This window comes from Thermobia domestica, chromosome 13, assembly GCF_964235325.1.
Source record: "Thermobia domestica chromosome 13, izTheDome1.hap1.1, whole genome shotgun sequence".
NCBI classification, from domain to species: Eukaryota; Metazoa; Arthropoda; class Insecta; order Zygentoma; family Lepismatidae; genus Thermobia; species Thermobia domestica.
The window spans coordinates 121,326,103-121,349,267 of NC_137466.1; the positions used below are offsets into that span (position 1 = coordinate 121,326,103).

Sequence of the window (23,165 nt, forward strand, 5' to 3'; positions counted from 1 at the left end):
TGTTCTCCATACGTAAGCACGACTGGCTGTTGGAAACAAGGTGAAGGTCGATTCATCGGACCACATTACGTGTTTCCACTGCTCATAAGTCCACGCCTTGTGGTCCTTGCACCACTGGATACGCCTCTTCGCATTTACTGCTGTGACTAGGGGATTGGCGATAGCGGCCCTGCCATGAATTTTCATTTTATGAAGTTCCCGTCGGGCTCTGTTTTCGATGAAACCAGGTTCTATAGGCCGGAATCGAGTTCAGACGTAATTTTCATTGCAGTGGTATTCTTTTTTAGCTGCTACAATCCTTTTTAATGCTCTGTCCCTATCTGACAGTAGCTCCAACCAGACGGGCACCAACGATCATGCCTCTTTGGAAGTCTGTCAGGTCGCCCATTTTACCGCACCACTTTCACACCACGACACTCACAGGTGAACTTGTTACTGCTAATGGAAGAGGAAGGTCCACATGACACATTGAAAACAAAAGAACGATCGGCAACCGGAACACGTGTTGTACAGTGGAGGGCCAAACTTACGTGTCCTGTATGAAGTGTTTTTAGATTTTTTGTCCATCTCTGGCCCGGATATATATAGGGCCCGATCCAGGAATCTCTGAGGGGGGTACACTAATAACTACCAGTACATTTGAATTAAATTTGAGTTTTTTAAATTCCTTTAGGCATCTGTGATGTGAATGAGGAATTCCTTTGGAAATGCTAAATGTCTGGTCTCGAATTCTTTTCCTTCAACCTTCAGAAAATTGACTTAAACTATTGATTTTGCAAAACTCTCTGCTAGCTTCTCACTTTAGGTAGTGTATATTTACAACGGAAGGGGGTGCACGTTTACCCTTGCACCCCCTAAATCCGGCCCTGTATATATATATATATAGTAGGTGACTTGTGTATCTTATTCCGTAGCTCATTGGGTTCCACTTTTTTTTATTTTTATTTTTTCATTGATCAGACAGGACTCCAGTAAACAGGAAAATATAGTTACAGTTTAAGATGTGATTCGATATTCTGCAAGTATTTATATATTTATTGTCAAGCGAACAAAATGAAGTAGAATTTTACAAGCGTAAAACTGTTCTAGATTTTAGTATTAATAAAAACTACGAATATGTTTACAGCTCAAAAATAAATTGAATGCTCTTCAATTGTAGTCCTTAATTAGCTATGGTCAAGAAGATGGATTTAAGTTGTTTTGTGTGTGGTCAGCTCATTGGTTTCCATCATCTTTAATTCTGGAACTAAATATAACTAATTTTATTTTTCGTTTAGAAATAAAATAGTCACCTTTAGCTCGTAACGAAAGAGAGAGCATAGTGCAAAATGTCACTATGGCATTACATTTCGTTATATAAAGAAATGAAAAAAAAAAAATAAATTTATAGTTGAAAATGTCGGAGGTAATTTGACAAATATTATGAACAATTCTATAATATGTAGAATTAAGTAATGGTTTATAATAAAATAAACTGCAATGAAATGCAGGGTATATGAAGTTAGCAAAAATATTTGCCTCTATGAGCTGAAATACAAGTTTATTGAATAGATGGGGAAACTTCACCTTGAAATATACACCATGAATTTGATATTCGATAGAATTTGAAATATGTTAAGATCATGGGATCATTTATCATAGGATCATGTTTTATATCTCATTTTGTTCAGAATAGAACATCCTTTCCAACCGTACTACTCCTTTGTGCGTATTATACGCCAGAAACTGGAAAATCGAGGAAAACTGGGAGATTTTTCGAAATTTTTGCATCCCTCTAGTTCGAGCCTGGGTTCACGTAGGGATATGAATTTTTTATGAAAATACGTAGTTATGTACACAATACGTGTGCTAAATTTAAATCCTGCAAAATTTACATTATATATATAATTTACTGCATCGTTACTATTTGGCCTAGAGTCATGGTTCAAACGCCATTTTCTTCAGTATAACAAACCCTTTCCAACGATACCACTCACATGTCCGTATCATACACCTGGACCGGAAAATTCGGGAAAACACGGTTTTTTAAAGGATCCCCCCGAAACACTTCACTACTTTGGCCAGTGGCGGCTCTAGCCCGGGGGACCTAGATCTAGGATTCTCTGAGGGGGTGCACCAATAACTACCAGTACATTTGAATTAAATTTGAGTTTTTTAAAATGCTTTATCTGTGATGTGAATGAGAAATTCCTTTGGAAATGCTAAGTGTCTGATTTCGATGAATTCTTTTCCTTCAACCTTCAGAAAATTGACTTAAACTATTTATTTTGCAAAGCTCTCTGCTAGCTTCTTACTTTAGGTAGTGTACACTTACAACGAAATGAAATTAATTTTTTTAGTTTTCAGCCCCACGGTTATAACGGTTAGGCTAAAGGAGACGGTGAGAATGAGAAATGAATGAAATGGTGGAATGAAGAAAGTGGAAGGAAACCCACGTACACGGTGTTTGTCCACCACAAAGTTCACTTGGCGGGAGCAGGGTTTGAACCAGGAACCCATGCACCAGAGGTGAACGCTCTACCACTGAGCCACCGCGGCCGATATATTTACAACAACGCGGGGGTGCACGTACACTTTTGCACCTCCCTAAATCGCCCTGCCTAGGACCCCAGTTTTTTGAGTGAAAAAATAATTTATTATTTATATATTTTTGAAAGTTTATAGTAAAGTCATGATATACCTATCATAGTCTGGGGTCTGGCTGGCTCCCCGATTTTTTACCTTCTACATCCGACACTGACTCTGGCCCGGCCCTGGGTTCACGTAGGGATCTGAAAATTTCTTGAAAATACGTATTACGTACACAATGCGTGTGCTAAATTTCAATCTTGTATCTTGAAAACAAAGGGATGAAAATTTTTTTGAAAGTCTGAATTAGGCCACACACGCACGTATAACTAACCGGTTAGCGTACGCGCCTTTGGCGTGGGAGACCCGGGTTCGATTTCCAGTGGGAGCTCATGTGGTTTGGATTCCACGTTAATCAGTAGGTCCACGTCTCACATAGCATCACTGCTGAACAGGACATTAAACCCAAAATCAACTCAATTATATTATAAAAATTTACTGCGTCGTTACTATTTGGCCTAGAGTCATGGTTCAAACACTATTTTCTTCAATATAACAAGCCCTTTCCAACGGTATGACTCACATGTGCGTATCGTACACCTAAAGCGGAAAAAATGGTAAAAATCAGAATTTTTTCTGAAAAAATCGCCCCCTCGGAATAGTTGCGACCCTCAGTCTCGGGCCCGAGTACACATGGATCTAAAGAATTGAGAAATAGGCCTACTCAAAGGTGCACACAATCCGTGTGCAAAGTTTCAATCTGGTATGTTAGAAACTAAAGGCTTGAAAAAGTTTTGAAATTTCCTCAAGGATAAGTCACTTCCCTCTGTCCCCACTTGGCGCCACCAAGATGACCATCTGATTCCAAAATGCATCCTTTTTTTGACCAATAAAAAAAGCCGGCCTAAATACCTGTTATAGAACCTAAATAAGCGGTCAAAGACAACACTTACGCCATGGTATCTAAAGATACCATGAATCCTAACAGATTTAACGAGAAGTTGCGTAGTTACGGATTAGTATACAAGGTGTATATATATATATATATATATATATATATATATATATATATATATATATGGGGGGGTGTTGTATGTTTAAATACTTGGGACAAGAATGTATATTTTATCTTTTAATTTAGATATATTCTGTGGACACAAATACAAAAAATGAATTAAAAACCCCAGCAATAAAATGACACTCGTCTTTCAGCTTACTATTAACGATTCTTAAGTGTCTAAATAGGGAACACCGTTCTATATTTCTTTTCTTTTTTAAACATAAACACAATTATATCATTGCTACGGACATGATAATTGCAAAAGCCGCATAATAGTTCTTTTCCATTTCAAGCTCTTTATTTTACTACGGCGGGAACACAAATTACCAAGAAACAGGAATTGTCCTTTCACAAGTGGCAGGTAGAAACGCACACACACACACCACAAGCAAACATCGTGGCCCTGTATTTTTCTGAAATAGTTCACATAACCTCCGAAAGATGTCAGACTCTATTGACCTCTGTGAGGAATATCTCCGAGCGATATCGCCGTGTGTGAATAGAAAATATCTCTCTTGCATATGATAAAAAAATCTCCACCCTTGATGATTTATCATAACGTCTAAAAAGGGCCTTAGAAAATTCTGCTCAATTGATAACCTTTTTTTTACCTATACCTGGGTTCAGATAAACCTTCTGACACAATGAGCTTGGGTTCATTGACCTTCACGCACGCAGTCAAAGGTTCAACAAGCCAACAGAATTGCATTTAACATTAACAGCGTACAAATAATATAATAACGTTATCTTGCTATATAATGCAGCTATGGTTTACGTTATCTAAATGTAGAACAAAGTAGATGGAAATTAGGCTAAGATCGTGGAATCTTAGAAGTCTTTACAAAGCGGTCGTCAGGTTCCTCAGAAAACAGGGCAATTAGACAGTGGTCAAGTTAATATTTTTACCGGTACAATCGATCAATTCTTTTACTTTATATTTTAGAGTCCTTAATCACTTCATTCGTTTTTGTTTTTTTTTTTAATTCTGTAGAATGTATAGGGCATTATATAGGGTTGCAAAATACATTGATGAACTAAGTGATAAAGAAAATTGAATAATAAATTCTAAAATATGAATTGTTCTCTTTTTTGTTTCTTTATTTAACTTTTTCCCTGATTCCTCTTCGCAAGACTTATCGCGATGAATTTTGTACAATAGATATACTTGGAATCGAAGGCAACCGCTGACCATACAATTTATTTTTAGATTCAAAATCTTCGACATGAATGAGTCGATTTGAATTCAGTTTGCTTAAAGCAATTAAAGAAAATTGGATTTTGTATAAGTTATAAAGAAAAATATTCAGGTGTTAATCGCTTTTTCTAGGATATTGATAGAAATAAAACTCTGCACAATTAAATGTAAAGATTGAAAGTGGGTAGACATATCTTTACACAAACTTTCGCTTAAAACCGTATACATCAGGGCTGTCCAAATGGCGGCCCGCGGGCCGCATGCGGCCCGCCAAACCATTTCTGCGGCCCACAAAGCTTTCATGACTTACGATTGTTATAACTGATAATATTTTAATTTATATTCATTCATTCTTTTAATGTTTCCACTCTTCTTTCGGAATAAGGCATCCATTTAGCGCTTCTATACAACAAAAAGGCGCGGGCCTCCACGGCAACACTGGAGTCGGTAATGTAATCGTTGCTGAAAGCTACGATTACTTCAATGAACGAATATAAATTTGATCTAGCTTTTGAAGTTAGACCCTCTCTTCCTCGAACTTTGCCTAGAAGCCATAGCGTGCTATAAATACATCACTTCTTGTGATAAACACAATTTAGCATACTTTCCAAGTTGCAATCGTCTGACATTAGATTTTGAAAAGGAAGCATTTAATTTTTCTGAGTTCTGTAGAGACATCGAGAGTATAATGAATGGATTTAATGCGAGATTCTCAGATTTTGACAAACTAAAAATAAAAAATAAACGACATTGCATTATTTATTAATCCAGTGACAATAGACATCGAAGATCATCCTCCAAACTTACAACTCGAACTTTGTGACCTTCAGGCTGACCCATTCTTTCAGACAATAACAAAGAAAGGAGTAGATTTTTCAGGTACTTTCTAACAAACGATTTCCTAACTTTTGTGAGTTGTGCCGGAAAATAGTGTCAATGTTTGGTAGTACTTATCTGTGTGAAAGTGCATTTTCCACCGTGAAAATTGTAAAGAATCTGCCTTGGAGATTCTTATCTTTTTACATCTTCCGCGGGTTACATCTTTTACAACAAGAGCCCTTGTAAACGCTGCTAGTCACCCTTTACATTAGTCACATTGAACAGGTATGTAATATTTCAAATATATTTTTTATATATTTTCTTCTGTAGTGTAATAATAATAATAATAATAATAATAATAATAATAATAATAATAATAATAATAATAATAATAATAATAATAATAGCTGCGGCCCTACACCTTACTAGTAAAGACGGTTATGGCCCTCAGGCTCATTATAATTGGACAGCACTGGTATACATGATTCGTAGCTTCAAATAGGAAGGCTACGAATATGAATGCCTGAGAGTTATGTTACCCACTTTGATAATGTGTTGTGTGGGTTGCTGATAATTAAGGCTATGTGGTAAATGCCCCTTTAAAATAATATTTACAAATCTGTAACTTCTCCAGATCAAATTAGTAATTATGTTATTACTGTTAATAATAATAATAATTTTGTACTTATTTTTGGGTTACCTCAGGTCCTCTCTCTCTATTTTTATTCATCTCTCCAGTCCAATCATCGCGAAAAGAAAATCACATTCCATATACATACTGCTTAATGTTTCTGTAAGCTATACTTAAGTAATAAAATTCCTGATAACATTTATCGCGATAAGTTATTCATGTATGAAACTTCATTCAACAACAAAAATAAGGATTTTACTCCGAAAGTTCAATGTGCAGTAGTTTATTTCTGCAGATGGAAGTCACTGCAAATAACACTTCTTACAAATTGAACACTGGAAACAATATTTTCACTTCCTCAAATTCACAGAATATTCCGAGCCTGCGTACTCACATCGTAGTTCTATTGACACCTAGTGTCCTCAAAATGTTAAAAATGCTAAACTGTCACACGATTTTATGAAGTGAAAAAGCGAACTTAGTGCAAAAAGTGTTTACATATGCACCTTGTCAATCTTTGGATGTATCGGAGATACTACTAAACGTAATTGACCCATTGTTTGCTTTAATAATAATGACAATAACAAAATAGATTAAATCTCTGATTCCTATAGGCACAGCAGCTCAGTTGTAGAGCGCTTCCTTCTGATGCGTGGGGTTCCTTGTTCGACCCTAGGCGAAGTAAGTTTGAGGTGGACAACATCGTGTCCGTAAGTTTTCTTGGGGTACTCCTGTTTCCTTCCACATTTTCATTCCACCATTTTGTAATCATCATCATTCACTTGTCTTAATCATTCGTCTTGTATAGCCTCAAGAGCATAGTTGTGAGATATTAAAGAATTCATTTCATTTTCTGATTCCAATAATTGTGCCAGGTACGTTAATAGGAACTGTGATAAATATAAGTGAATAATATGCAATTAATTAACTGGAAGTCAGAGGATCAAACCCATACTTCAGATCAATTTTACATTTGTGACTCGAGATAAAACTAACGAACCTAAATTCAGGAGGTAAGCATTATTACACTTCAGCGGCTAAAAATATAATCAATCAGTACAACGAATGACTTTATTCCTAATTTGGCGAATAAGATCCATTCTTAATAATTAATAAATTGACACATATACGAACTACAAGAAGACAGCAATTAACCATTTTCAATTCAGAAGTTTTTGTGCAGAAACTTCCATCTGCCGAAGACAGCATGCTTTTTGTTTTTATTTTTATTTGATTGCTTTGTAGTGCCATCTGTGAGTGAAGTTGTGCACTACGTGCTGTTATTACGTTCCTTCCAGGTCAGGCAACTCTGTTCGACGTCTGTTGTTACGTAACGGGAATTGGAATCCTCGCGGAAGCATTCGTTTTTTTTTTTTTTTTTTTTTTTAAGTCGTTACATGTGTGCGTATCTATCTACATTGTATTATATGAGTGAATATGTGTGTGTGGGTTGTATTTGATCGCTTATCAGTTTGGGAAATGAAACACACCCACTTGGCCTATGGAAACGAAGATAAAAAAAAAGAAATGTTTCCCGACAGAGCATTGATCTCGAAATCTTTGAAAGGGAATCTCAACAACTGTATGTGCTTAGAGAGAATTTAAAACAGTGGCGGCGAATAGGATAGAGTGAGATCGTCCACTATTTTATCATGCCAGTCAATAGTTTTTTTTCTGTCCCCTCCATTAGTTTGTTACTTAGTTAAAAGGAGCTCCACATACAATTAAATTAGCCATTTTACGCTGGAAACTAATAATGGTTATGCGAAGGAAATTTCGCAAATCGTATAGAACTTTAATTGTTTCTTGTACAGAAACATAAACAACTACAACCACTAAGTATCACAAAACCTTCTTCAAACCAAAGCGAGATCAGCACTCTGGATGAGTAGCATACAAAATAAAAGCTGAAATACATTAGTATGAGACTACTGTGCCCAAAAGGGTTAATGGTGCCACTCCAACACTTGCGTGTTGGGATTGAAGGAAAACTTTGGAAAAATTTTCATTTAAGTTGGCCATCCTCGGAATTCGAATTCGAACCTAGAATCTCGGACCCGGATTGCGACGCAAGAAGGTTAACCACTCATACATGATCGTTTTATAAAAAATCATTTGTAAAACAATCAACACTTATTCATAGTCTAACAATCAAACGAAGTTACTTTCAAGAAGAACTTGTTCATAAAAATCCGACTTGTTCATAAAAACAAATTATTTTCAGTGTATTGTAGAGTTAACATATAATAGTTAAATAATATTGAATCAATCAAGAGCTGCTACAGTGCTTTACTTATGAGCTTACTTAATTATGGAATGTCTACAAAATTTGATTATAAATACAGTAAGATTTAAGCTTAAATATCCGTGCACTTTTTACTGTGAAAGTATTTTTTCCTTTCTTTTTCTAATTCTTGTGTTATTATTATTTTTAAACGATCCTCCTAGATCGTGGTTTTGATATGTGTATATGTGGTGGGGAAGGGGAAAGACACCACTGGTTTGAAATATGATTTTTCATAATCGTATATGCATATAATTATATAATACATTCATTAGAACTAATATTGCGAACTTTCAACCACTGTATAAGTGTCACGGTAGAGATATGTATAGTGACGACTTGTATACAGTCATGAGTAATCGGCTAACATTTATCTTAATTGGATTGGACGTTCGTATAAAGTCCAACTCATTCATTTTATATCGTGTTATACCTGAAAGCTCTTGCCAGGAATCGAACCGGATCTCCCACACTAAAGGTCCGTTCGCTAATCGCTTAGCCACGAGGGAGCTTGTCAACGGATAATAGCAGCAAGCTTATAAGTGTTCTGATATTTCGACGAAAACAAATTTAGAGTTAAATGAATACATATTATACACGCATACAATCTTTTAGAGCAATACTTCTAAAGTTTTTTCAAGTGAGGACCACTTCACTTTTACACAGTCAGAATGTTCTACTGACCACTCTACTTTTGTTTTATTAGAAAACAAATTTATTAATTTTTAAAAATATATTGAGCATACACTATACCAGTATACTTATTTCTTTTTTTTAAAAAAATGGTGTTAATTAAAATTCTCTTAACTTTATATTGACGTTAATACATTTTTTTCTTTTTTAATGATTATAAGCTATCAAGAATATTTTATGATAATCAGGGTCGCCGAAAGGATTATTATGTGCTGGAGCAAGACTATACGTCGAGGCCTTTACACACGCTCAAGAAAACATATTTTTGTATTACAATTGTATTGCATACTTATACTTAATAGCTGAATAATACTTACGAATGTACTGAACAGATATCAAGAAACCATTCGGCAACTAAAAATAAAATATAGAACATAGATTTAATTTAAATTAAACGGACTTGCAAAATTAAACAAATGAGTATCATTTTGGTTCTATGGCGTTAAGTGTTGTAGCCGAAAATGGCTAATTTGAACCACTTTCGGTTTGAGTAGAGAGTTAATGAAAAAGATGGAACCTATTTTTGGAACAACGAATCGATTGTAGAAAACCGCATCTGTTAACCGCTCTTGCTCTGTGGAAACCGGAAGTAATATTAAATTTGAACCTCTTCCGGTTTTGATAGGTGCTCGTGATAGTCATGGTGGTATGTTGTCTTGAAAATCTGCATCGTTTGCAAAACACCGCTTCTCCCTATTTGTTACCGTTTCAGTTCTATGGCGATAAACATTGAAACCGGATATAACTAATTTCAACGATTTCTGATTTGTAAACAGAGCTAACGGGGGAGATAAAACCCATTCTTGGGATGCTGAATTGATCTTTAAAAAAAAAACGCATCTCTTACCGTCTTTGCTCTGATATTGTCAACAGCAGGCCGCTAACCAGCCCCAAAATGTAGGGGGGGGGGGCGATCCAACCATATTATAGTGCATCACTATATTATAGTTTATTTGCAAGCCTACCATTAAAATTTTAGGGGGTCGACCCCCCTAGACACCCTTGTTATTGTGGATACGGGCCTGGTCGACAGACAGCTGGACAGACAAAACCGTTCTATAAGATTTCCGACTCTTATGTTAACATAATTTGAAGTGTAATAAATCCAAAATTAAATAAATAAATATTTAGATGAACAAACATTATGAGCCTTCTATGACTTCATAGGCCCTGGAGCAATGTATCGGCTGCACCTCATCTCTCTGGGCTTAACAATAATACTTTTATGTAAGCTATAAGAATTTATATAAACCTTTATCTTAATAAATTGATATATTTTTATTATATAATCTAAATCCGTTTAAACTTCTCAACTATAACGCTTGAGGTTTTTTTCTGTCTTTCTTGGGTTAAAATACAATCTAACATTAAGAGAATCATTTGTGGTCCGCGGACTACAGTTTGAAAAACACTGCTTTCGAGTGTTATACACGTGTGCTAGCCCTGAACTTTTCCCTTTCTTTTAAACTTTCGCTATTCCTTTAAATTGGTCAAATATAACTGCAAATTTTACATCATAAGAACAAAAAAATGTCCATAGTAGAGTAAGATCTGAAGGTCATTAATAGTAAAAGTAATTGCCTACCTTTCCAAATATACTAAAAGTGGCTGAACAACATTGTTACGTAATAATTAGTTTTCTCTTTTCTTTCTTTCTTTCTTTCTCTTTTTCTCTTTTTTTACATAAGAATAGCAGACAATTGAATAATGAGTTCTTTGTAGTATAACGATTGAGGTGATAGAAAGAAAAACAGTTTCAAATTTTTAACTGAAACTTAGAGGTTAATGTTACAAAACCATTTAATTGAGTTTGTATTTTTATTTTACATAAGAACTATGTAATTTTACATGCTGCTTATATTATGTTACTGTATTTTCTATGTTGTTTAGTTGGTTTTGTTCCAACATTCCATATGATGTAAACCGAAACAAAATATTCAATTACGCAAAGAAGACTCGCAGATTGTGTGTTAAAAATTTTGTATTATTTAATATTGTGTATACAAAAAAAAAAAAAAAAAAATATTAAACAGATCAAGAGTTATTTAAAAGTGTATCTTAATTCCAACTTAGGCAAATTTATGAGGACCGCAAAAATCATAATAATAATACTGAAATGCAATTTTAATAAAAATTTAACTGCTGTCAAGTGGAAAGTACAGTGGTTTGTAGTTTAAAAGCGGCTACAGACGACGAACAGCGTTGTACTATCGAAGTCTACTACACATGATAATGAACTGTAAATTCGCTTTAGAAAAATCGTTGACATTGTGCAGGTGGCTCATTTCTCGAGTGTAAGCCAACTTCTTCAGATCACGCCCATACAGTGATAATTTCAGAGGATGGAAAGAAAATTCTCCGACCGGGCTCAACCTGAGTTTTCAATATTTTCGCAGTATCACTTTCATCCTTCTTTATTCAAAGTCTCTAAGGGGGTGAAGGAATCTGAAATCATCACTGCTCCCTTGAGTCGCAATGTATTTCTGTGAATTATGGTAATGTCTGTTGTTTAGTATAAATAGTATATACATATAAAATTAATATCCACAATAACAAAAACAACAGTTCATCTCTCATCGTTGGAAAACGGATTGACTATAGTGGAAGCAAAACCTTTATAAGCTTAGCCGAATCATGTTGTTACTGTACGGTATACCTAGGTAGTGGTAGCTTATTTTTATCGTCACCACTCTGTGAAAGGAAAAGGTGGGGGGGGGGCTATATCGATATCCTCCGATATCACCAAGGATGTATGCAAAAATAGTGAAAATTTGGTCTAATATTATAGGTGATTTTACACATTTTGCTACAATTTATCCTCATATTGAATTTCTACCCCCTTCCCCCGAAAAACTTTTGACTCCTCCCAAAATAAATTCCTGCGTACGTGCCTGGATATTACCAACACAACAGAAAGTTAGCGATAATTCAATAGCTCCGCCGAACAACGTTGCAAGCGACAATTTCTGTCACATTGAGATTTTAACAGAGCAACGGTACCGTAATAGAAGTTCCAATGCTATGTAACATCATTTGATATAAAGGCATAATTTGAAACTGAAAAAGTAAATTTAAAGCCTATACATGATCAACATATAGTTATTTTTATTTTTATTATTATTATTATTATTATTATTATTATTATTATTATTATTATTATTATTATTATTATTATTATTATTTCTGTAAACTTGGATTGTTCAGCGGAGCCATTCAATTCTGAAGTGTACCGTTATCATTGGAGACCGGATGTTTATGCACTAAAAACATAGAAAATAGGCATTTATACGAAATGGACAATAAAATAGATAAAAAAAAACTAATTTGAAATAGTGAACATAAACATTCAATGACTCCTACACACTGAGCTTAAATTTGTTTATAGAAAACCTATTTTGAATGAAATTATCTCCGTGTAGTCTATGAAGTAAGTTATTTATATGTTATCACTTCATACAACAGTCTTAAACGTTTTCAGTACTTTTCATGCAACAACCCAAAGGAAGAAATTATTGGTCATATGAACATCTAAATTATTAAATATATTTTAATTTAAAACATTTTGACAATCTGTCACCAGGAATTGTTAATTATGACTGCACATATAAAGTTTTTCACTTTTCCAAGTTGCCAGTTATGTTCTTAAACTATGTCTTTGATGGTACAGTTTTTTTATTTTTTAAAAAAATCTCTGAACAACTCTTCTGTCACCAGGAATGTAATCGGAGCATTTTGAAATCAAGGAAGAATAATATAATTTCAGTTTTGAGCAACTTAGTGGCTTGTTTTTGTTAATCTCAACAACTTGCTCACATTTCTTGCGGTGATATTGTTTCCATATACAGCATCGAGGTAAAGCTTGGTTGTTACCTGCATAAGATACTTTCTGTTTTAAAATTTCTTGGAACTGACAAACTTTCCTACATTGAAGAGATTTAAGTGGTTATTGCAATGAAGTTCTCATTTTGAAGAAAGTGCGAAGAATAAACAATATTTGTCATTTAAATAATAATATAGACAATATAACGCCTCATTCTATAACTGTCTGCGCAATATTTGCGGATCGCAACGCAGCGTACATGGTACAAGAAATAATTGTAATTGCTATTCCGACTATTACGAACAAAAACCCAAATTGTTCATTGCGTTGACGTAAACCATGGAATGAGGCCCATAGAGGGATGTAGGCCAAATAAATTTTGCTGAATTAAAAAGCAAACATTTCCCAAAGGAAGTTCAGCATGCCCATTTTCAAGGAATTTGGAGTACCAACACTTTTCTATATGTTTACTTAGTCCGTCCGGGAGACCCCCCCCCCAAAAAAAAAACCTCAAGAAGTACTGATGAATCATCACTTGGGATGTGCACGAGACAAGATTTAAGGCTGTCTCGTCTCGAAAATGTGCTGTAAAAGTGATGTCTCGACTCAAATTTTGTCAGGAAAATTCTGTCTCGTGTTGTGCGCGTCCTTAATATCGCCAAATTTGGTCAGAATGTGGAGAGTCAAATGTTAGAAATCGAGTTTGGTTTTGAAGATATTCAAACTGGTAGTAGTAGAAATTAGCATTTTTTTTTTTTTTTTTTTTTTTTTTACGTTGACCGCTATAGATAAAAACTTCATAGATAGAGAGAAACGATTTTCTGCAATCGATTAAGCATCCCAAGAATACATTTTATTTCCATGCTCAACTTTCTACTAAAACCGGAAGGGATATTAATCCACTACAACTTCCGGTTTCAATATTGATCTACAGAGCAAACCTAGTAAGAGATAGTGAGGAACTGTTTTTGTTTTTAATCAATTTAGTCTTTCTAAGAATACATTTCATCTCCATCATTTAACTCTGTAGTAAAACCACAAGTGGCAGAAATCAATAACTTCCGGTTTTAAATAAGTACATAGCATGCAATATAAACCAAACTCTTTCATGTGGTGTACATGTGGTACTATTATATTTCTGACATTAAGAAATAGGCATTTTCCCTAACATCCGGTCTCTAGATACCATTATTTAAGTAGTGGTGGACTGCATATGAGTGTAATAATCAAATAAATACTCGTATGATTACTAGCATAATAGAGCTTCCTAGTAGATATATGGTGAGCGTATATGTCTTCGGCACCGGCGAGAGCTCATGTGGTTCGGATCTCACGTTAAGCTGTAGGTCCACGTCTCATATAGCCTCACTGCTGAAAGGAACGCTAAACCCCAATTCACCCAACCAATATAACAGCTAATAAAATGCATGTCTCTGATGTGCAACCATCATTTATGATTATCTTAGTTACTCGCAGAACATTCTGTAGATTGTGGTTAACGAAGAAGTATGCAGAACCTGTCAGAGATATATTTTAAAATATGTTTTTGCGGTGTTTTCTTCACCAAAGAAGGAAGAGAGAGAAAACATGGCTATTCTCTTCCTTGCAAAAGGCGTGGCAACTATAAAGACCCCCGCAGTTGGAAGCATCACGAAGTATGAAGCCAAACACGCTTCTCACATTCGTTCTATCGATTTCATACATCCTGCATGCACACTCTCATATATGTAGAAATATTATACACACAAGCACGAAACCTCAGATATATATATATATATATGAGAATGGCAGAGAAAGAAATAGCTGCGACTGCTGGCAGGTTGAAAGAGAACTTTCGCTCGAACAGATGGTATAATGGGCAGGTTCCTCTGGTGAGGTAAGCTTATAGAATTAAAAGGGGAAAAAAGCGACGAGGTTACCTAACAGCCTCCCATCAACCATGGCAGGCAGGTACTTTCATTCTTTCATTTCAATTCACAGGTAGCCACAGAGGACCACATGGTTGCTCGGCTATTGTATTGTGTTGCTACAATATTACAGCCTTGTTAGTCAAGTACGTATAGTGTACACATTATTCACAAATCATTGAATAAAATTACTGGAAAGCTAACATATGGTAAGGTTATACATTAAAAATAGTCTGTTCTCATTTGAAACATGGAAAACACACCTGTAAGTCCTTGATTTACGGGGAAAATATCATATTTACAATATGTAACTTATAAATCTTATTATATACCACAGGAACATAAAATCATATTTACAAGGACACTTTTGTTCTAATTCTATTATCATCATCACAGGTATTCTGCAATTATTGGCAGGTCATTTGCCGTAAACTGACAAAACTCCCATGCTCTGTGGTCTTCAGCTAATCTCCTAATCTTTACCTAGGTTTTTTTTAGTTCAACTGTATCCTCTTTCACTCTTCTCTCTCTTTTTTTCTTGCCACAGTGTCTTCTAGCACACTCCTTATGATAAGTTCATTATCAGTCAATGTCCCAACCAGTTTATCTTCCGTTTTTTAATTACATCTAAAATTTTCTTATCTTCCTTGAAAACTTCCTGATTCTTTTTCCGTTTGACGTGCTTTTTTATTCTTCTCCACTCCCACAGTTCGATAATCTACACTCCTTTTTTTTATCGATTTTGTGTAGTGTCCTGTTTCTACTCAGGCTCGTATTTACGTATTTGTTTCCCGGATCTAAGAAAAATTTGTGCCCCCCTCCCCTCCTTATTTGTTTGAATTACACTGTCAGCCAATAAGCAATAGCCTCCTAGCGCTAGTAACGTCGTAAAAAGAAAACTCGGTCGCGTTGTCTGGTATTAACTTACTTACAATTCAATCTCCCTTAAATTTTTCTTTCGTGGACAGTCTGTTTTTCTGCATAACATACCTCAATCTCATTTTTTAGTATGGCATCGTTGGGCTCATGCGTAAATGCGGGCCTGTTCTGCCTCATTGAGTACAATACTCTACTTTGAAGGTATTGAAAGAAAATACAAAATAAAATATATGTTTATACAAAATAAAAATAAAAGTATTGGTTCATAAGAATATCTGAGTGGCCACGTACCGATCGAGTAAAGAGCATAGAGGCTAAAAATCTGAAATGGTTAAATTATGCTTTACATTATTATGAAAACTGGCAAAATGAAAATGAAATGAAATGAAATCTTTAAGTTTTACGCCTCACAGTTACGCCTGCTAGGTGATGATGAGAAATGAAGGAAAATTGTGGAATGAAGAAAGTGGGAGAAAACGGGAGAACCCCGAGAAAACCCACGCACACGGTGTTTGTTCATACAAGCTCACTTGGTACGAGCTGGGATCGAACCAAGGACCCTATGCACCAGAGGTGAGCACTCTATTGTAAAAACTGATATTCTAGGATGAACAAGGAACGTTAATCCCTAAACTTTCTGTCAGCCAGTAAAAAATCACTGTTTCTCATACACAGTTATATTATTTAGTTTTCTATTAATTCAAATTTGCATAAAATTAAAATGTTCAATGTTTTATTAAACCATATCTTATAACGTACGAATTCAGTGTTTCAATCAAGTTATAAAACGAAAACGTTCCACACTTTCAGCCCACATTAATATAATTCAGTTGAAACAACATTGAGTAAATGTTTCTTTCAACGTTTACCCTTACTATAGTTTTCCTAACCTCTTTGTTTGTTCAAGTAAGAATTACTTTCCTTAGTAGCTTTACATCATAGTTTTTAATTTCTATTTTTTTTTTCCTGTTATATCTTAATATTTCTAATTTCTTTTTATAATGTCCTAACTAGTTTTCTTTATTTAATTATTTCAAGCATTATTCTTTCTCCAGTGATTTTTACACCTTTCTTATTGTTTGTTTCTTCTAGCTACTTACTTTTCTCTGCTATCGCTATCTTCCACACTTTAGTGTTTTTATATTATTATTTCGTGATATGTTTTGTTTCTGCCTTATATAATACCATTCACAACATTGCTACGAAACATTTGATTATTATTTTCTTAATTATTTACTCAACTCCACCCTCCTTTCGCGGTAGCTCAGTGGTAGAGCGCTCTCCTCTAGTGCGCGGGGTTCCTGGTTCTATCATAACTCGCGCCAAATGGACTTTGTGGTGGACAAATACCATGTGTATGGGTTTTCTCGGGGTTCTCCCGTTTCCTCTGTATTCATTCCACCATTTCGCTTATTTCTTATCATCACCGTCTCCTTTAGCATACACGCATAATCGTGGGACGTAAAACTGAAATATTTCATTTTCTTTTCATTTTTCCACCTTCCTTTCTTCTTATTTCTAAGGGAAAAAACTTCCTTTCATTAAAACCCTTAATTCAAATCTCGTTCACACTTCGTATATTCTTCTGTTGTAGTAGTGAATACAGTATAGGTTCAGGTCCTGCCAATAGCTACCGAGAAATAAATTACCACATAAAGGTGAGTAGAGCCCAAGCCTGGCGACCAAATGTAGCAAACGGTTATTTCTAGATTCATTAGATGATGGACTACAAGTTCAAATTTTACACAGATCTGACCAGTAGTTACCGAGAAATTAAGACAACACAATCCGAGCTGAGTCGAGTCAACACTGTGTCTGGCCGAGCCCGGTCACTAAACCATTGGGTACTTTATTTCTTAAACCATTGGCTACTTCCCCACCAAATGTAGTTCAGCTCCGACGAGTAGTTACAGAGAAATAAAGTACCAGACACATACCTCGTGTGAAACTATAAGTTTCTATATACTTATACCGGAAGCTAGTAATAATACTAACATCTTAATAGAATGAAATGTCCCAACAGATTTGAGAGAATTTTTCAAAACTGGAAGTAGTTGTTGGTTTAGAAGATTGCGTAGATGAGTATCTCTTAAAATGAAAGAGAATTATTTCATCTTAAGATAGGTTTATTCCAAAGATAGTAAGGTCACCCTGAATAATAATAATAAAAAAAAATACCATATGCTACACTATTGGTACTCATAATTCAACATAAAAATTATGGTACAGTATTGAGCACATTCGAAAAAAAAACTAATATTACTCAATAATAATAAGATTCTCTGCTATAATGAAAATAATCGTGGAATAGAATGGATAGAAAATATCAATTAATTTAGGTATAGAAAAGGAAGAGTGCTCTATGAAAATAAGTGGTTAATGTGGGACGGTATTCTTGCTAGCATGGCTCTGTATTTGATTTCTGGTTTGATACTATAACTGGAGGGAACAAACAGTTTTCGGTTTGGACTCTTATAAAGTATGGCTCTCAGGCGTCCCAATTAGCCGGAGACCAGAGATATACCCAAGGGGTATGTCCTGCAGGTCCATATCCATCTGAAATCCCGACTTTTCTATAAATTTAGTCTAACTTTATGGGTAATTTTACAAATTTTAATAAAATTTAATCTCATATTGAACTTTAGAGCCGCCCTCCAAAAAATTAAATTTCTGCGTACGTTCTTGGCAGAGACGGTTTCGAATTACAACTATCTGTTACCCCAAAAATTATTTAAAACTCGAAATGTACCGGTTTTTCTTCAAAGCATAAGCTAATATCATTCGTGCAATATTTACAAAATATTTATACTTTTATCAATCACTTTGGGTGAATGCTAACCTATTATTTAATTAATTCTGATATTTCAGGAAAAAAATAAGTGCATAACAATGAATATACTATAGCTAGATTTTTATAGGATGTGCCCCGTTTGTTTAAGTTAAAGTTGAAACAGGCTGTCCAAAATATAAATAAATAAAAATGATCCAAATAAAAAAAAGTGATCAACCCAGTCTTTTATGGACTGTGTAATTCAACAAAGTTTATAAAAAACAAACTGCTTTCATAAACTATCTACAATATTGTCAATTTACTATACAAGTAATTAGTTACAATGGTCGCCCCAATAGCGTCATCTCAGATTTTGCCAAGAGGAGAGAGCAAGGTTATCCACCGACATAAGTTATATATATATATATATATATATATATATATATATATATATATATATATATATATATATATATATATATATATATATATAATTATTGTATTAGTATACAATTTACTAAAAATTGTAGCTTTCTCAAACTAAGGGGAGCAATTGCCCATCCTTACCCTACCCATATGACGCCCTTGGGTACCTTGCATGAATTTATCTCGGTGGAATTAAATGGAAGTGGAAGTAAATGACCATTTGTTCAGGTAAATACTAGTTTAAACGAGTTTCATGTGTGACGTAAGAACCCCACTGTGATGTGTGTGGCCAAGTGATTTGTGTATCGTACCAGGCTCGATTCCAGTTGGGGTATAACACATTTGGCGTTAATTCAGGATCGTAAGTGATTGGGGAACTACTAATATTAAGAGAGTCGGACCTAGAAAGCCCGGAATAACGTCTATTGAAGGTGAAATCAGTCTTCAGGACTGGAGACGATGGTTCAGGTGTCCCTGTGGCGCAGTGGATAGCGCGTTGGACTTCTAATCCAAAGGTCCCGGGTTCGAATCCCGGCAGGGATGCAGCAAGTTTTTAGGGAATTTGTTTCATGTCTGGAATTCTAATAGAGGATATTTGATACGGTTATTTGGTTGGAAATGCCAAGCGATCTCCTGTCACAACCTATGAAGATTGTTTATAGCATTTTTGGTGCTTAACCAATTTTCATGAAATAAAAAGCATTTTGTTCCTTACAATACATTGCTAAAATTCCACATAAGCACCACCAGTTTTCGTAAACGGTTGAGGATGTTAGCGATAAACTTCTGCAGATATTCTAGCGGTATGTTTGCAAGAGTTTGGCAGTAATGTAATCTCCATGGGCGAAAATTCAACTCTTCCTTCAGAACAGTTCAGATTGTATGTCGGGTTAAACCACTTTCGCGAGATGCCTGTCTTTGTGATTTCTGAGGACTTCGAGTGAACATTTCCTGAACCACTTGCACATTTTCCTCCGTCCTAGCCAGTCCCGCAACCAGAGAGAGACCTAGATTTTCGTTGGCCCCACCAGACCAGAATGCATCACTATGTGCTCTACAAAAAATATAATTTAGATATAGAGTATGTAAAAGATGGTTTACCTTAAATTCATTTTAATCCCTTGAAGAAAGTACGTGATGGAGAAATGTAAACAGCTAGGAACGAATGATAGGGAGACAGAGATACAGATAGGGCTTTCAGGGAAAAAATACACATTTCTTGGTAATTCATCAATGATATCATAAATAATATATATTGAATTGAATGACGGTAATTGTGTTAAGCAGAATGGCCGAAATCAGAAAGGATACAAAACAAGTTTCAAAATCCGTGAATTCTGAATGACGTTGAGATATTTGTATGTCATGCAGAAATCTAAGAACTAGCATAAGAGAATGAAATTAACGACTCAAAGAGAAACAACAGGAAAGATATATTTTTACAAAACACCTTTCGTGTTTGTTTGGTTTTAAGTGCTAGTCGTAAGGGAAATGGGTATAATTGAGTTTCAGATTTAATCCGTGCTACTATCGAAAATCAGCCCTAAATTTGCAAAATTTAGGAAGAAATTTGTTATATTACCAAAAAATAATGCTATTGCACTGAAGTTGTGGAAATTGGTATGACTAAGAATGCATAATTTCGGGGAGGCTATGCATTACTGTGCTCTCCTTACTTTTCATAAAAAATAAATTTCAGAGGAGTTTCCACTTATTCTTTGTATGTCAGATCCTATTCTTTTATATGCTCATTTATTTGTCTGTATGTTTACTTTCAAGCGTCGGTAGGAGAGGAGAAAATGTGGAATTTGTCAAAAATAATTGAGTTTGAGATATCAACAAATTTACATGTTTCATGACCCCTATTCACAACATAGGAATAACTGTTCGTGGGCAGAAAATACATACGGTTAGATTTTCGGATGATATCGTAATGTTGGCAGATAGTGAGAAAAAGATAGGGACAGGTCTAAACAGTATGCAATAGCTACTGAGCAGCAAAATCAACATGAAGATTAACAAGGGCAAAATAAAAGTTATGAGATGCACTAGCAGATTAAAATAGGAGATCACCTGGTGCAAGAAGTGGAGGAATTCTGTTATTTAGGGAATAAAATAATGAGTGATAAAGGTGAAAACAAGATGTAAGATTCGGAATAGCTCAGGCGAAGAAGATATTTGAAGAAAAACAGAAACTTTTACGAATACATTGGCAAGGAACTGTAGGAAAGGATGATTAAAGCATATGTGTGGAGTGTGGTATTATTGTATGGATGTGAGATATGGACACTAGGAGAAAAGAAAAAAAAACGGAAAATGGAAACCTTTGAAATGAGGTGCTATAGAAGTTTAATGAAAAATGAAATAAATGAATCCACAAGGTATAAAATGGGAGTGTTGGAAATGGTAAGATAAAACAGTAGTATATTAAAGAGTACTCGAGAAGACGAAATAGGATGATTGAACACATTATGAGACATAAAGGAATCGCGTTAGTAGCTATGGAGGGAATTGCAGCAGAATAGAGAAAGGCCGCAATTGAAATATACGGACCAATAATGACAGGATATAGGGAAGAAAAGTTACAAAGAAATTAAAAGTCTGGCCCAGGATAGGGAGAGCTGAAAAACTGTGTTAAACCAATGGAGAGATTGCTGACTTGAGATGAGATGATGGCCCCTATACAGGAAAAGTAGTTTTTGGATTCTGTCCATCTGTTCATCTATTTGTTCGTTCTTCCCGATATATAGCTATAGGTACTCACCTGGAGGCCATACCATTCAACGTATTCAGACTGAATTTTAACTTAAGAATTATCGAAATATCTCTAGAGCTTCTAAGAGAGCTTTTAGAATTTTCCTCCTACCCTTATAGAAATAATACCTACCCCTAATAAAGGTAAATGTGGAAGGCTCATAATACTATTTGTACTAAGTAAATCGCTTAAAATGGACACAGATTAGATTAAATAAGCATAATAATATTTAAAACTATTCAATTAATGATATGCGAGAAATCTATTTAAAACACATATTTAAAGAGAAAAGGTATGGGCCACCGCACCAAACGTTTTCCTTTTCATTTATTAAACTATATCAGATTATGTTCCACTTACTGTATTACTAAAACGCTTATTTATAAAATATTAAGAAAATTATAATTAATAAGCGTTTTCAGAAAATTAAAAAAAAACTTACTTCCAAGGATAAACTACTCCTTATTTTTCTCTTGAGGTGACATTTGCTATATTGTAAGGGTCTTATGGTGTTCATTTATAAAATATGAGCAAAATCGCCTGAGTAATTTTTTAAAGAAAAAAATCTGAAAAATTCACCTCAAAAATTAATTACCATTTATGGATACTTTAAGAGACGGCTCACTCCACGTTATAGAGTTGTTTATGAATTATGAACAAAATCAGCTGAAGAGTATTTAGTTAAGCCTACTGAAGCAAGGCTAGACATTGCGCCATGATATTGGGACTGACATAAATATCATGAATTCTACCATTTTAAGGAACAAAATGCTTTTTATTCCATGAAAATTTGTTAAATAATCAAAAAGTTATAGACAATTTTCAATAGGAAGTTAATTTCCGTCCACCATGTAGAATAACTGGTACTTTGTTATAATGAAAACTGTTCCAAGAGAGCTCTCGCAAACCATACGGCTCTTTAGTTAGTGATTACACTGAATGCACTAATTCTGTTAGTTTTTTCTTTCTTTCTTTTATTTTCTCTTTTTCTGACTTTCAAGATCAAAGTTTGTCACCTTGTAGCTCCACAATTATTTCATCATGTTAGGTCCACATAAAGAAATCTATACGACAGCCGAGAGTCTAATATGAAAAGAATAAATTGGTATGTTTACTACATCTATAAGATTGTTTTATCGTTCATGCACATCTTTGATAAATCTAATATGTTTTTCTTTCTTTTATTTTCAGGTAAGCGATTACGAAATGTTCCTTTTGTTAGAATGAAGTACTTGAAAGTTAAAGTTACCGGCGAAACCATCGTTGCACACACGCCTACACACACGTGTATTAAGGTAATGTAAGAATAGTTGAACAAACCACGCTGATGTAGATAGATTTAACACAGTTGCATGGAT

The 23,165-nt window shown here is 34.7% G+C and overlaps 1 protein-coding gene and 1 non-coding gene across 3 annotated transcripts in view; both read left to right on the plus strand.

Moving 5' to 3' along the window:
* Hr3 (nuclear hormone receptor 3 ROR-beta) overlaps positions 1–23,165 on the plus strand; it is a 671,278-nt gene that overhangs the window by 251,169 nt on the left and 396,944 nt on the right. The gene's annotated exons all lie outside the window — the stretch shown is intronic.
* On the plus strand, positions 19,523–19,595 carry TRNAR-UCU (transfer RNA arginine (anticodon UCU)). Its single transcript has one exon. It is a non-coding gene; the product is annotated as a tRNA-Arg (tRNA).